We start from the raw sequence: 13,418 nt of genomic DNA on the forward strand, positions 1-13,418 counted from the left end.
GGGCGGGCGGCAGCGGGGCTCCCCGGCCGCCCCGCGCCCTCTCGCTGCCGCCGGGCCGGGCGGGCGCGGGGAAGTTCGGCGGAGCTCGGGGAGAGGCGAGGGACAGCTCCGGCCGCGGGTCCCGCCCGCCGCGGCGCGTCCCGGGCAGCGGCACCTTCCGAGCGAGCCCTGCCCAAAGTTCCCCGAGCCGGCGGCGCTCGGCACGGAGCTGCCGGTGCCTCCCTTCCCGGAGCGCTGCTCCGCAGTGCCGGCGCGGCAGAGGCTCTGCCCCCGGGGGCGGTGTGAAAGCGACTTGTGGGTCGTGATTCTGGTGGTGTGTGCTCGGAACGAGCCGGGACCGGACGGGACGGGCTTGCTGCTGCTGGCGGTGTCCTCGCGTGCGGGAGAGTTGGGTGGGTGCTTTGGCCGGGCAGTGGGGGTGATCCTGCTGGGGGAAGAGCCGAGGGAATAGCGGGCTCTGTCCTCGACTGCCTTCTTGCCCAGCCTCTGACACCATCCCGCTTTGCATTGATTGAAAACTACTTTCTAGCCGAGTTACTGCACTCTAGAGTGATAGAATGAAATCCCTAACCAGATTGGTATTCAGTAGGAAGTACCTCTGCAGAAATAAGTTGTTTTTGTTTTTGTTTTCTTCCCGAAATAAAATAAAAATGCAGTCAGTGACAATATTTGATTAGTGACTCTTAGTCCTGAAAAAGCAACATCTAGAAATTTTACACCAGCTATTTTGTTTCATACAATGATGTGAAAGCCTGAAGAGTTCACTTCAGTGCCTTTCTGTGGGTGCCAGGCTGTGCTGGGGTTTGTGTGGGGTGAGGAAACCTGCTGGGGCTTCACTCCTTGTGTTGCAAAGCTGAGGGGTCTGGGGTTTGTTTGTCTTCTCAGAAGGAGCAGCTGAACTTCACATCATGGTAGGAACTTCTCAGTTGGGCTTTATCCCGTTAGTGCTGGGAATAAAAATCATGACTTAGAGCTGAGGCAGGAGGGGATTAAAGGTATAAATCTTCGATTAGCACTGTCATTTTTATATAGGCTGCATTAGGCTGTGCAGTGTATGATCAGTAATGCAGAATGTCTGCAGGCTCAGCGATGGGGAGGGGGGTTACCTGTGGCTCTAATGATCAGTTATGTAAGGTGTAACTGTGTCCATCACACCACAGGACAGCCTCTTCGTTTCTGCCTAAATGGGCAAGGTCACGGGAAATGATGAATTACAATTGCCCTGGCCTACTTCAGAGTCAGCAAATATAATCTCAAATTGCTTAAAACTGTTTCATCCTCTCTAGGTCTATCTCTGAAAGTACTAGAGAATAGAGAGCAGTGTGGTATTTGCTCTGGGAAATGTTCCCTTGTTATGTTTGGAACAGCCAATGCTAATTTTTCACTGCCAGAAACATTTATTAAGTTCATTTGACTGGACTTCTAAGCCAAAGCAACAACAACCACCAATATCAATATGCCATTAAAAAAAAAAAAAAAAAAAAAAAGAAAAAAGAAAAAGAGCCAGAGGAGTCAATAGTCTTCAAAAAGAGAGAACATGAATCAGAGCCTTCTAGACATGAGTCCATTTTATAACCAACACAGTAATACTGATACCATTAGAAAACTGTCTCATTTTTCTACTCTTAATTTTATGTGTCAGGTGTAAAATGTGCTTTATAAATAGTTCTAAGTGCTTCAGTGCTGAGCCAATGGATACTTCATGAGAAAGTATTTACAACTGTAGAGGAGCAGTAACTTCCCTATGGTAATGAGGACCTTGTATTGGAAATTACTTCAAAAATACTTCATTAGTGACCAGACAAATATAAATTTCATTTTAAGCATGACTTCCCAAGAAACAATGTTAGTTTTAGCAGTTATGAAGAGTCAAGAAAAAAGGTTACAGGAGAACTTCACACCTATTGGAATGAGATATCTAAAACCTCGTATTTTATTCCTCTTATGTTTCTCCTCAACACACAAAGCTGGGGCATCTCAGCTCCTGTGTGTTAATATCAATTTAATGTTACTTCTCAGTGTTTTTCGGATCAGCAGCTCTCTGCTTTGTAACACAACATAAACTTCTGGATTCACGGAACAAGAAGCAGAATGATCCACTTGTCCAGTAAATGGAATCCTGCAAACTTCATCCATGCCAGTTCCCTCTCTGGATCACCCTGGGGCTGCAGGAGGGCTGGTGCTGGGATGGAGGGACACCCCTGGCTCTTTTTCACATCCTTCTTTGTTGAGGGATGGGTACAACCTTTTGTGTCCATGAACTGAGTGCACTGCATCCACAGTTTGGTGACAGAGAAACAAACTCACAGAGGAAAATGAGTATCGAGCATGGAAAAAAGCTTAAAGATATCAAACCCTTGGATAAAATGTGAAGTCTCCTAGAAAAGCCTTTTACGTCTAAGACTTTTTATAGCTTGTTTTGAGATGATTGCAAGCACCACCTTGCTGACACTGCTATGAGCAATGATCTTTCACTCTGAGATATGTAACAAAAACTCTTAGGGTCTAGCTGGGTATGCCAAATACCTTCCTAATTTCTGTATTGTTACATGCTTGACTCCAGGATCCCCCCTCCATGGCTATGAAATTGGTTTTATTCTTCACAGTTTTGGCTCATCTTGTCAACACAGCAAGCAAATTAGCTCTTTCAGGAGAATCACTGAGTTTTGTGCACTTCCATGTTGTGCTGATAGACAAATAATTTTTCAACATTCTCTTTCCTCTGACAGAGAAAAATTCTGTTAAAACATTGCTTGCCTTGCTCAGAGGAAAGAAAGAAAAAAAACTCCACAACCAGAAAATAGAAAATAATAATTATCCTGGCTAGCTAGGAAAACAAACCTAACATTTGTGTGAAATTTACTAGGGACTGTGGAATGGAAAAGTTTAAGTCTTGCTCTTAACACAGTCGTGATTACAATTTCCTCTTATTAAAAAAAAAAAAAAAAGAAGTGGAGTTAAGCTAATATTTCTGTGGCTTTATACATTCTTTAATAATAAAATATTCTTTACCAGATCATGACTCTCCGCTGTTATCAACCTCATATTGATGTGACTGCAAGCTGGATCATGGAAATAGTTACTAATTGGCATTTCAGAAGCACATAATTACTGTGTAGTATAATATGTATGTTATAACCTTTTACTCTTCTTTCTTTCCTGCCTTCCTTTCACTTTTATTTATTCATTAGCTCTTAGATTGTAAACTATAAAAGGAAAGTGCAGATATGTCCTTAGCAAAAATTCTGCAGCAAGTTTCATTAGTGTCCAGGGACTGTATCAGCAATTTTTACATTTCAGGTTTATTGTAGTAGTGTTTTAGCACCTGCTAATTGATGAGTAGCGGTGTACTAATAGTTTTCTTATTTACAATTAGGTTGAGGAGCGGAGGCTTTAAGGGGTTTTGTAGTGTTCCCTTTGGACTTCTATGTGTTTAGAGCAACTAATTTTTTTAAAACCAAACCTGTGCCTTAGCAGGAAACATCTGCCCACTCCTGTAAACTGCAAATGCATCTCCTCCAACAGAAAGAGAGAGAGATTCATCTGTAGCTATTCCTGGTCATAAGGGCTGCTTGGTCCCACTTTTTGGGTTGAAACTTCAGGTGGCTGGATCTTTGAATGCCCACAGGATGTGCACTCACCAGGCCTTGTGGAGTTAGGAGAATCTCTGCAATCTACCAGCTGCTTAGGAAATAAATCCCTTAAAATGAGAGCAGCATTTCTGAAGTCCATTACATCAAAAGCAAGTCACTAAGAGATAATCTCAGTGAGTGTTCAATTATGAACTAGCCAGGATACACAGCAAAGGGCACAAGTGATACAGGGCTGTGTCATTGGTAGGAACAAAGTCTATGGCAGCATAATAATGCAAAAAATAAACCCCAAATAAGGGGTACATTTAAATTGAATGGTGTTTTGTATAAGGCAGTATGGAATTTGAGCAGTGATGTGCCATGTATCAACATGTTGGCCTGGCTGTGTGAGGAGCCACAGCTCCAGGGAAGTGCAGTGTGGTGCTGGCAGGAGACAGCCTGGCCATGGGGACACAGCTCACTGTCGCCTTCAGGATGTGGCCAGCTCAAAATGCATGCTTAGAACAAAGTAAATATTTCTATTTTCCAAAGCACTGAGCAAATTTACAACGCTCCCGTATTTATTCTGTTCTTGAGGCTCTGTCTGGAGGTGTATGGTGTATGGTGACCTCTTAGGGGACTACAAAAATTATATGTTATAGCACTCATCAAAGAGACTGGCTTGGAGAATGATAGAAATACCTTAAGTGTTGTTGCCTGAATGCATTTTTGTTGAGTGGAATTGCTGGTGTGATTAATTTCTATTTTGTAGACCAAAACTACGTGCATGATGACACATATGTGTGGGGACAAGCTGGAGATCTCTAGGTGGAAATTTGAAGAACAAATCACAGCTTTTAAATCTTCCCATTTCCATGTATTACCTTTCTGTATTTTTTCAGTCTCCTTGCCAACATCTTTATTACCAGAGAATAACTGGAGCCTTTTCCTATTAAGAACAGTCAGTCATTTGTCATAAGAAGGGGCAGGAAAGAGGAAAAAAACCCATTTGAAATGCTTGTATTTTCCCCTTCCAGTCTATGAATAAAGAATTGCTCCATGTCAAAGGTAACATCAAGATTAGTTACCCAGTACTAGATAAAAGCTAAAGAGGTGAGAAAAAGGGAAAGAGTTACTATCAAATCCCCAGCTGATGCCTTAAGGAGCAGCAGAGTGTCTCCATAGGTCTGGTGCTCAGGCCCAGTGTGTCCAGTTGCCCAGCACCCCACAGCAAGATGGAAATAGTGGGGGTCTCTCCTTGCAGGGAAGCTCAGTCCCATTGCCTGCTGTGACCTTGCTGGTGGGGAATGTTTGTTGCCACTTCCTTGCCTACAAATTGTCAGTATGTTTTCAAAACTTCCCACTCTTTGCTCCCTGCCCTTTTCATAAAACTTAAAAGAAATTAGCAAAAAGTGCAAGCACTTTTATATGCCGGTTCTGTGGTATAGGTTTGATATATATATAATATATAGCCAAGCCCCCCCTTATGTATTTTAATACGTAGACAATTCATGGCTTTCAGTGTAATGCTGACCATAGGGATTTAGAAGGCAGTCACTTTAAAACTAATAAACACAAAGATACATGAACATGGTGGTAAATTATAATTAATAATGTGTTAGTACTTTTCTGCATTGTAATCATATAAAGTTTTTCCCATCATTACTTTAAGGAATAGGGCATTAAGTTTGGTTCTCTTTGAAGCCACTTAAGTTATAGGTATGTGAGTGTTACATAACACTTTCCTGAATGGATGCCACATCATGAGGAATTTAATCTTTCTCATTCTTTAATCCAAAACTGTATTACTAAACATGTCTTAAGAAAATTTTGTGCTTATTTTGTTCAATATTTAATTCTTAAACTTAGCATAGTAGAATGGGCATGCAGTCTAACACCTCAGCATTGCTTTGGGATTTGCTTAGGACCTTTCCTGTTTAAAGATTTTTACCTAAGGTCCTCAAATTGAATTATAAATGTTAAATTATGCACCATCCAGGTTTGTGAGTGTGCTGTGTTAAACATTTGACAGATTTTTGGATCAGTGACTTTAACTTCTCACGTGCTGACAACACCCAATGTTACTGGCAGCATGTGCCAGAAGCAAAGCAAAATTCGCTTCTGTGACTCTTAAAAATGAAGCACCTGATGTGGCAGAATGCACTGGGGCTTTTTGTTTCAAAGAGAGAGAATGAGACAGGCAGGTTTGTTACACTATGAATGGAACCAAGAGTGATTTACAGCTATATACACCAACCCAAGGGACCTGAGGGAAGGAACACCTAGAATGAGAGTCATCAACTTAATTAAAGACTCTCCACAGTCCTGAGCGGTGAAGCTAATGCAACTGCTGCAGATGAGGGTGTGATTTATTTCATTTTAAATTTAACTGGTGAAATAGTTTGAGTGAATTATGCTTCAAAATGCTAATTTCTCAGTGCTGATGGCAAAGGCAGCTCCAGTGCCCAAGCCGGGTGGTGGGTGTGTGCTGTGGGTCTCATCCCCACATCAGGAGTGCCAGAGGCAGGGAGGATGCTGGGGCCTCCAGGGAAGCAGGATAATGTCCAAAGATGTTTAAAGCTTAGTGATACTGATGCTTGCCTTGAGCTGCTGACCTCTTCCCTGAGGATACATCAGAAAAATAATCCAAGGTTAGAGTTTAAAAAAGGGAGCGAGTGGAACTGGAGAGAAGGAGATGGCTGTTTGAGCTTGTGTGTGACCTTACCAAGGGAAAAGGATGGGGAAGGCGAGCCCTGGGGAAGTTCTGCAGAAAGTTGAGAAGGAAGTAGAGATGATATCTGAAGGACACCTTGAGGCAGTGGCAGCAGCTTGGCAGGAGGAGGCAGAGACAAGGGAGTTTCAGGGAGACGGAACCTGAGTGCGGCTGGCTGCTAATGGCAGCTGGCAAGTCAAGGGGGATCAGAATGGGGTATTGTATTCTAGCTTCAGCTAAGGAGACCTTACTTGGGATATTGGCTGTTGGATTAGATTACATTGCTAGATCTGACCTGTCACACAGAAATTGTTGCAGAAAGTCACAGCCCTAAAGACAAACCAAGAGACAGAGATAATGTACTTTTTTGGAGAAGTGACAGAGATGAGGTTTGCAAAGTTATCTCACTGTGAAACCCCCAGAAGCAAGGGAGCACAGTGTCTACAGGCTTCATGCTGGGGAAAAAAAACCCATAGATAGATGTGTATATTTGGAAGAGTTAGGCAATATAGGGAAAAAGAAAAACATACACAGGGTTTGTTATAATTAAGTCCACTGTTTTGTGTAGTAACATAGAAAAGTAACAAAAAAAAAAGCCAAACCCATGAGTTTGTTGGGAAATTTATGATAATAATTATACAAATGTTTCCCCTTTAATAAAAGGTTTGGGGAGCATACAGTGATAGTATTTTGGTAATCTTTGTCCAAACTTGGCTACCTGTGCAATAACGGTTTAGCACTGTGGGAGACATTAACAGTACACATGTGTTAAATTATTAAAAAAAAAAAGTTGTTTTAAGCTTATTTAATAATGTTTTAATTGATGTAGCTCATAAAAAATGAATATTTCATTACCAGTAATAAACCTATTGCTTCTTGTACAACCTGAGCTACTTCTGCAAGTAACGGATGTCAGGTATAGTCATTCAGGGATATTTCTGCATGAGGATTTCTAAGAATTTTCATGTTACCACAATGGTGGTGAAATCAGAATTAAAACTATTTGTGTAAAAAGAGTGTGCAGTTGTGCAGCAAGTTGCTAAGCATAGAAAAATTGATGCTCTTATAATTAAAGGGTAGCACTTAGGTTTTATGTTCCTGCAGCTTGAGAAAGTCACAGCATGCTATTGCTCAATATCAAACTTGCTTTTACGTTTATATAATTAAAAATACGAACTTTGTCTTCAAAGGTGGCTGTTCTTTAAGGTAGTAAAAGTTCCTCCTGCTGCTGGGAGAGCACCGTGCCTGATCCCATCCCAACTGGCCTTTTCACCAGTGGTGCTTTGCCCAGGGAAGTCCCTGGCTGGCAGCGTGTCCTGTGGCTGTTCCTTGGAGAGGAACCTCTGTAGGTGCAGTAGGGAGAGAGTTTCACACCCCTGGAAAGGTGAGATGCAAACATTTTCAGTTATGACAAAACTGAGACCTGCTGAAGGTTTTTCACGGGGGGAGGGAGGGGGAAAGCTGGGGCAGATGTTTGTGCCTGGTGGTCACACTGGTGGCTGTAAATGCTCTGTTCTGGCTCCTGCACGTGGAGGAGTTTCTCCAGGGCAGGGGATGGTGCTGGAGCTTTTCCCTGAGCTCTGCAGCACTGTGCAAGTCAATGCACCAAAGTCCATTAGCTTAAGGGGAGCTGATTTCTTGATGCCAGTGGTGAGGGCTGAGTGTGCCTCTGGGGACCCCATTTCCTCAGCCCCTGCTGCCTGGGTAAACGATCTGTCAGAGATCTGGAACGGTGTCTCTATATTTGTTCCTCACTAAAACAGTCAAGGAATCAAGAGTATTTGTTTAAATTCTCGTTTATTAGCCTTATTTATGTTTTTAAACATGTGGTTTCAGGAGTGTAAAAGCAAGAGTCTATCCCTTGGCTTAGTTTTTCCCTCAGTATTACAGATGAATAGCAGGCTTACATTTTTAAATAAACTTTTTTTTTCTTTCGTAAAATCAATTGCTTAGGCAGGAGAGTTCCTGACTTCCCAATTAAGCAATTTATCTAAAAGAAATCTTTTTTCCCCTTCCCTTCAGAGCATTAAACCCTTACTCAGCTTGAAAGCTGCATCAGTCTGCCAGTATGGGATTAATGCCACAAACGTTGCTGCTCATATTTGCTGCAGAGATGACCTGCAGACATGACCATCATGTTAAAAAATAGCTTTTATAATTCCTTGTGCCTGATAACAGAGTCAAAAAAAACTGCCTCTGTTTTCCTGCATTTCTTCTTACTGGTTAGAGGAGGGGAGAAGGCACAAAATGTGGTGCCAGTCCCCGATGGCCCATCCATCCCTGCTGCCTCCTGGGGCTCGGGCAGTTTCTGGAATGGCTTTCTGGCTGCAGTGGCTCTGCCTTTGCCATGTCCCTGTGGGCACTGCAGGAGCATTGGCACACATGGGTGCCTCCATGGGCTGTGTGTGAGCACTCACAGCCTGACATCCTAAAACCTGCACTGAGCCTGGTCCCACTGCACACCAGGAAGGCTTCGGGCTTACTTTGGCTTTTTGGATAAATCTAGGGAAGGGAGGAGACTTTTTGCTTTGCTCTTAACCTGTTTTCCCGTTGTCAGTATAAATAAGTTTGAACATGTTCTGAGATTATCAGCACAGCTCCTGAACACTGAAAGGAATCAACCCCTCAAAGCTTCTGAGCTTTCCCATCACTCACATTTTACCTGTACAAGCAAATCCAGTGTGTGTGTGTGGCACTGAGCAGCACAATAGTGTGTTTATTCAATCTCTGTCCTAACCTTGCTTCTCTGAGAGGCTGGAAGGAAATTGCTGTGCTTCTGCATTTTCTTGTGGGATGTATTAGTTTCTGCTGCTCGTAAGGATCCTTTCCCCAACTCTCCTGCTAATCCAAACCCAAAAAACCATTCTAGCAGTGCTGGAATGACTGACTAAAGATTTTATTGCTGTAATTTATACACATATTAATAATTTCTTAGGTAGTTTTATTTATTTATTTTTTTTTTGTACAGGGCACAATGTTTTATTGCTGGAGCTGAAAACTGGAAAATTGGAGCTTGGGGTAGACTCATGAGTTCTGTTTCCTCTGGTGGTAACTGTTCATCCAGGCAGAGGTTCGGCAACTGTTTCTGCTGGGCTTTTCCAGGGAACTGAAGCTGGCTTTTACGGGTAACAGTTTCTCTTAGGAGATGGAAGGAAGCTTTCTTTCCATGGCTTAGCAGGCTGACCCAGCTGCCCCAAAGGTCGGGGTGACCTCAGCACTGCGGTGGGGGGAGCTGGGGCCTCTCACTCACTTTTCCTTTGGGGCTTTCTGTTTTCTTCTGGGTGTGAGTCCTCGTGGGTTGTTTTCCTGGAGAATCACGAGCAAGTGAACCACTGTGGCAGAAAAAGAGACAGTGCCGGTCACTGGGCAGCCTGGAGGGAGCTGGCTCTGCCTCAGTCCCTGTGTCGCTCTGTTCAGCCATGCCTGGGCCAGCAGTAATTCTGGGGCGAAAGGAGACAAGAAGAATATGGCAGAAAAAGACTGAAGGAAAAGAAGGGGGAGAAAAGTTAATCCCTCAGAGCCACTCTGGTGGCCTCAGGAGACACCTGGTGCCACCTCAGGATGGCATATCATACACACCTTGCTCATGTGAGCTTTTCTATGGTTTGGGATGATTTTTGCTTTCTGAGGTGACACGACTGTGTTCATACTAGAAACCTTTTCAATTAATTTTTTTCACACAATATTATCTGGCTGCTGGGAGTCAATACAACCACGGATTTGTCTGTTTAAAGACCCAATATATACTACCCATGGCTCTCTTTCCTAGTGATGAATTTTAATTGTGAATTCCTTACATTTACCTACAGTAAAACCTCATCTGCCATCCAGAGCACATATTTTTTGTATAGATTTAGTCTGGAGTCTGAAAAAATCTCAGTTTTATAATTCAACAGCTGTAATATGTTTTCTGGGAACATTAATGTTTCTGAAACTTGATTATGCAAATATTTGCAGTGGACAAACAAACGCTCAGCGAACAAATCCATAAAATAATTAAGCAAAGATTGGTGGTTTTCTATTTTCATAGTATTTGTGTCTCTAAACATTTCCCAAACTCTCTGGATGTGTATTTCCCCTCAGTGATTTAGAAGTCCCTGGTACATTAATTGCATCCCAAGAGAGGTCACCTTTACTGGTGAAACCCATTAAAATGCTGATGCCATGTGAAGAAATTTTTTGAGATATCTTTACAGATAGTTTATAGATTCAAAGAAATTTTCTGGCATCATCAGAATTATAATACTAAGCAGTGTTCAAAATTGAGGACTCTTTAAAGTATGAAGAAAAAGAATTTTAAATGGCCATTCCCCCCTTGGTTATTGGTGGGCAGCTGTGCTTTTCCAGATCCAGTTTTTAAATACCAAGTCATTGAGTTGCTGGTTATACTGGGAAAGAGATTTATTTCATGAGTTATAACTAAAATTACATTGTGTCAGAATTTTGTGATTTTTGTTTCTTGTCATATTGGCTTGAAATGCCACAGGTTCACTGTAGCAATCCTGAGACAAGCAAGTTATATTTGGATTGAGCTCCAGACACATGAAGTGAGAGGCTCATTCCCTACCAGGCTTTGTGTTCCCAGCACGGCTCTGTCATTTTTGAATTTGGATTGAGCAGCATAAAATAAATGCATTAATAGTCCCAGGCAGTGTTCAGAATGAATGTTGTGCATAAAATTACTTGCTGAAGTAACTTGCCTGATGCTGCAAGAGAGATGGGCCAACAGAGAATTTGGGTCACTATACCTAAGAAGGTTTCTGTAATTAAACTGGTTTGCATTTTTACATGAAATATTTGAAAAAGCTTTAAAGTTTCAACCTGTCTATCCCCTTTCCTCCTGAAACATATTGTTATAGTTGCAGATCTAAACCATTTAGAAACAAATTTTGATAAAGAAAAAGAATCATTGTTGCAGGATTTTGAAGAACTTATTTCTCATGTTGAGAAAGATGTATAAGCATGTATTTTCTGTGTCTGTCACCCTCTGAGTACTCTAGCCTTACAAAATAAAGCTAGCATGGGTTAGATGCAATGGAACGGAAAAAGACTGAGTTTGAATGAAAAGGAAATAATAACTGATACTCAAGATTTTTATGTTTCATTTTTAAACTGTAATCAAAAAATAGTGTGTACTCTCATTTGATGAACACTGCACACACTGCAGAAAAAGTGCACTGCAAGATTTTGGAAAAGTGCCCACAACTGATACAGTGGATTTTGGGAAGAATTTTATTTTTTATGGTTCGGTATTTTTTAAAACACTAACAATTCTCAAACCGCCTTCTTGCTAAGGTCAATTATTTTTGAGGAGGGATGCAATGTGCTCATTACTTTCCAGTATTTCTTCTGTGTTGTTACTGCAGAGAAAGCAGACAGTAAAGTATCTGAAAGCCCAAAGATCAGCCTTTAATGATTTCTGCATTTAGAGCATAGGAATGAAACTACTAACATTACAATTTAACACAAATTTTCATTTCTATTTAATAACTGCTTTGGATGATGACTTGTGTGATTGATCATGCACACTTACACAATCAGCATTTATAGTTTAACTTCTTAAATTAAATGTGGAATACCTACAGGTATAGGCTATATATAGTAGTATGTGATAATGTAAGAGCTCTCCAGATTAGTACTATGAATGTTTGACAAACTCTCATAATGTCAAAGTTTAAATTATTGAATAGCTACAGTTCTGCTGTAAAAAGTGCAATGCAGATCATGAGACATAAAAGGAAGCATGTTCCAGATGAAGTAGCTGAGTAAATATATCATCTAAGTGTTTGATAAAGTAGCTAAATTACTGTAAACAAACAATAAAACATCTTAGAGGAAATATCTCAGAGAAGTTGCTTATTGAAAGCTTAAAAAGATAAATGCAAATTGTAAATATGTAGAGGCTGGAGGGCAGTTTTTTGATATAAGCTGTAGGTTCTCTTGGCTGTCTGTCTAATACAGATGATATCCTTGAACAGTAATGACTATTCCCTCTGACACAGAGTAAAGCATAGCAGATGAGAGTTGATATAAGATGGACCAAATCTATTTCTGCCATTAAATACTTACAGAAATATTTCTGGGCATTGTAATATGAAAATGTTCAGTGAAAGGAAAATGTTGAGACTGAAGACATCATTAATCAATTATAAGCCATCTTAATGGATAAGAAATTACTCCCAAGATATTTGTTTTATTAGTGAACTCAGTTCTGCAGAGCATCAATTCACTGAATACCACACAAACAGCTTTTTTTTTTTTCTCATTATCTTTGATACTTTTATTTTCCAAGAAATTATGGAATTGATCATCTTCTACCCCTAAAGCCGAAGATGCCAAATATGTGATTTTATGCCAAAAGTATTTATGGAAGCATCAAAGTTCTTGTCTGCCAGCCAGTGGCCAGATGCCATCAGCAGCAGACGTGGCTGGGAGTTTTCAAGCTGGAGCCAAGGTGTTGTGAAAGTGTCCAGGGGCCCTTGGAGCAGCCTTGCAACACTTAAGGGGCAACACTTTCTCATCTTAGGAGAAAGATGGGGTCAGACTTTTTAGCTGGGCATGTTGGGATAAGGAAAGGGGTAATTAAAATTTAAAGAGGGTAGATTTAAACTAGATATAAGGATGTATTTTACAATGACAGTGGTAAAGCATTGGAACAGGCTGCTCAGAGAGGTGGTAGAAGGTCCATCCCTGGAAACATTGGATGTCAGATGGGATGGGGTCCTGAACACCCTGCTCTGGTTGAAGACATCCCTTCTTACTGCAGGGTGGTTGGACTACATAAACTTCAAAGGTCCCTAACAACTCAAATTATTCCATGATTCTGTAAAAAAGGAGAAAATTAAAAGTGCTATGAATAACAGCAGAGTTGTCAATATTATCCCCTCCCATCTAACAGGAGGCAGCCTGGAAGAGCTGGAAAAAATTGTGTTTTGTGCATACATTGCTCTGTGGTAACATTTTCGCCTTATATTGTATTTTTCATCCTACTGCCTGTGGACACCTCTCATGTAGATAAAAAGGTAGTGGTAATAAGTTGAGCTGATGAATCTTTCAGAGGAAAAGGGGAGAAAAAGATAAAATATTGCAACTGTTTTCAGTAAGGGGAGCTTACTTGAAAATACTTAATATCT

At 41.2% G+C, this 13,418-nt stretch overlaps 1 protein-coding gene and 1 long non-coding RNA gene across 2 annotated transcripts in view; both read left to right on the plus strand.

Annotated features, from left to right (window-relative positions):
• Positions 1–13,418, plus strand: part of DPP10 (dipeptidyl peptidase like 10) — a 444,603-nt gene that overhangs the window by 152 nt on the left and 431,033 nt on the right. The gene's annotated exons all lie outside the window — the stretch shown is intronic.
• LOC137476862 (uncharacterized) lies at positions 357–1,536 on the plus strand. Its single transcript, XR_011000672.1, has 2 exons — positions 357–779; positions 1,287–1,536. It is a non-coding gene; the product is annotated as an uncharacterized lncRNA (long non-coding RNA).

The sequence above is a fragment of the Anomalospiza imberbis genome, chromosome 7, assembly GCF_031753505.1.
Source record: "Anomalospiza imberbis isolate Cuckoo-Finch-1a 21T00152 chromosome 7, ASM3175350v1, whole genome shotgun sequence".
NCBI lineage: Eukaryota > Metazoa > Chordata > Aves > Passeriformes > Viduidae > Anomalospiza > Anomalospiza imberbis.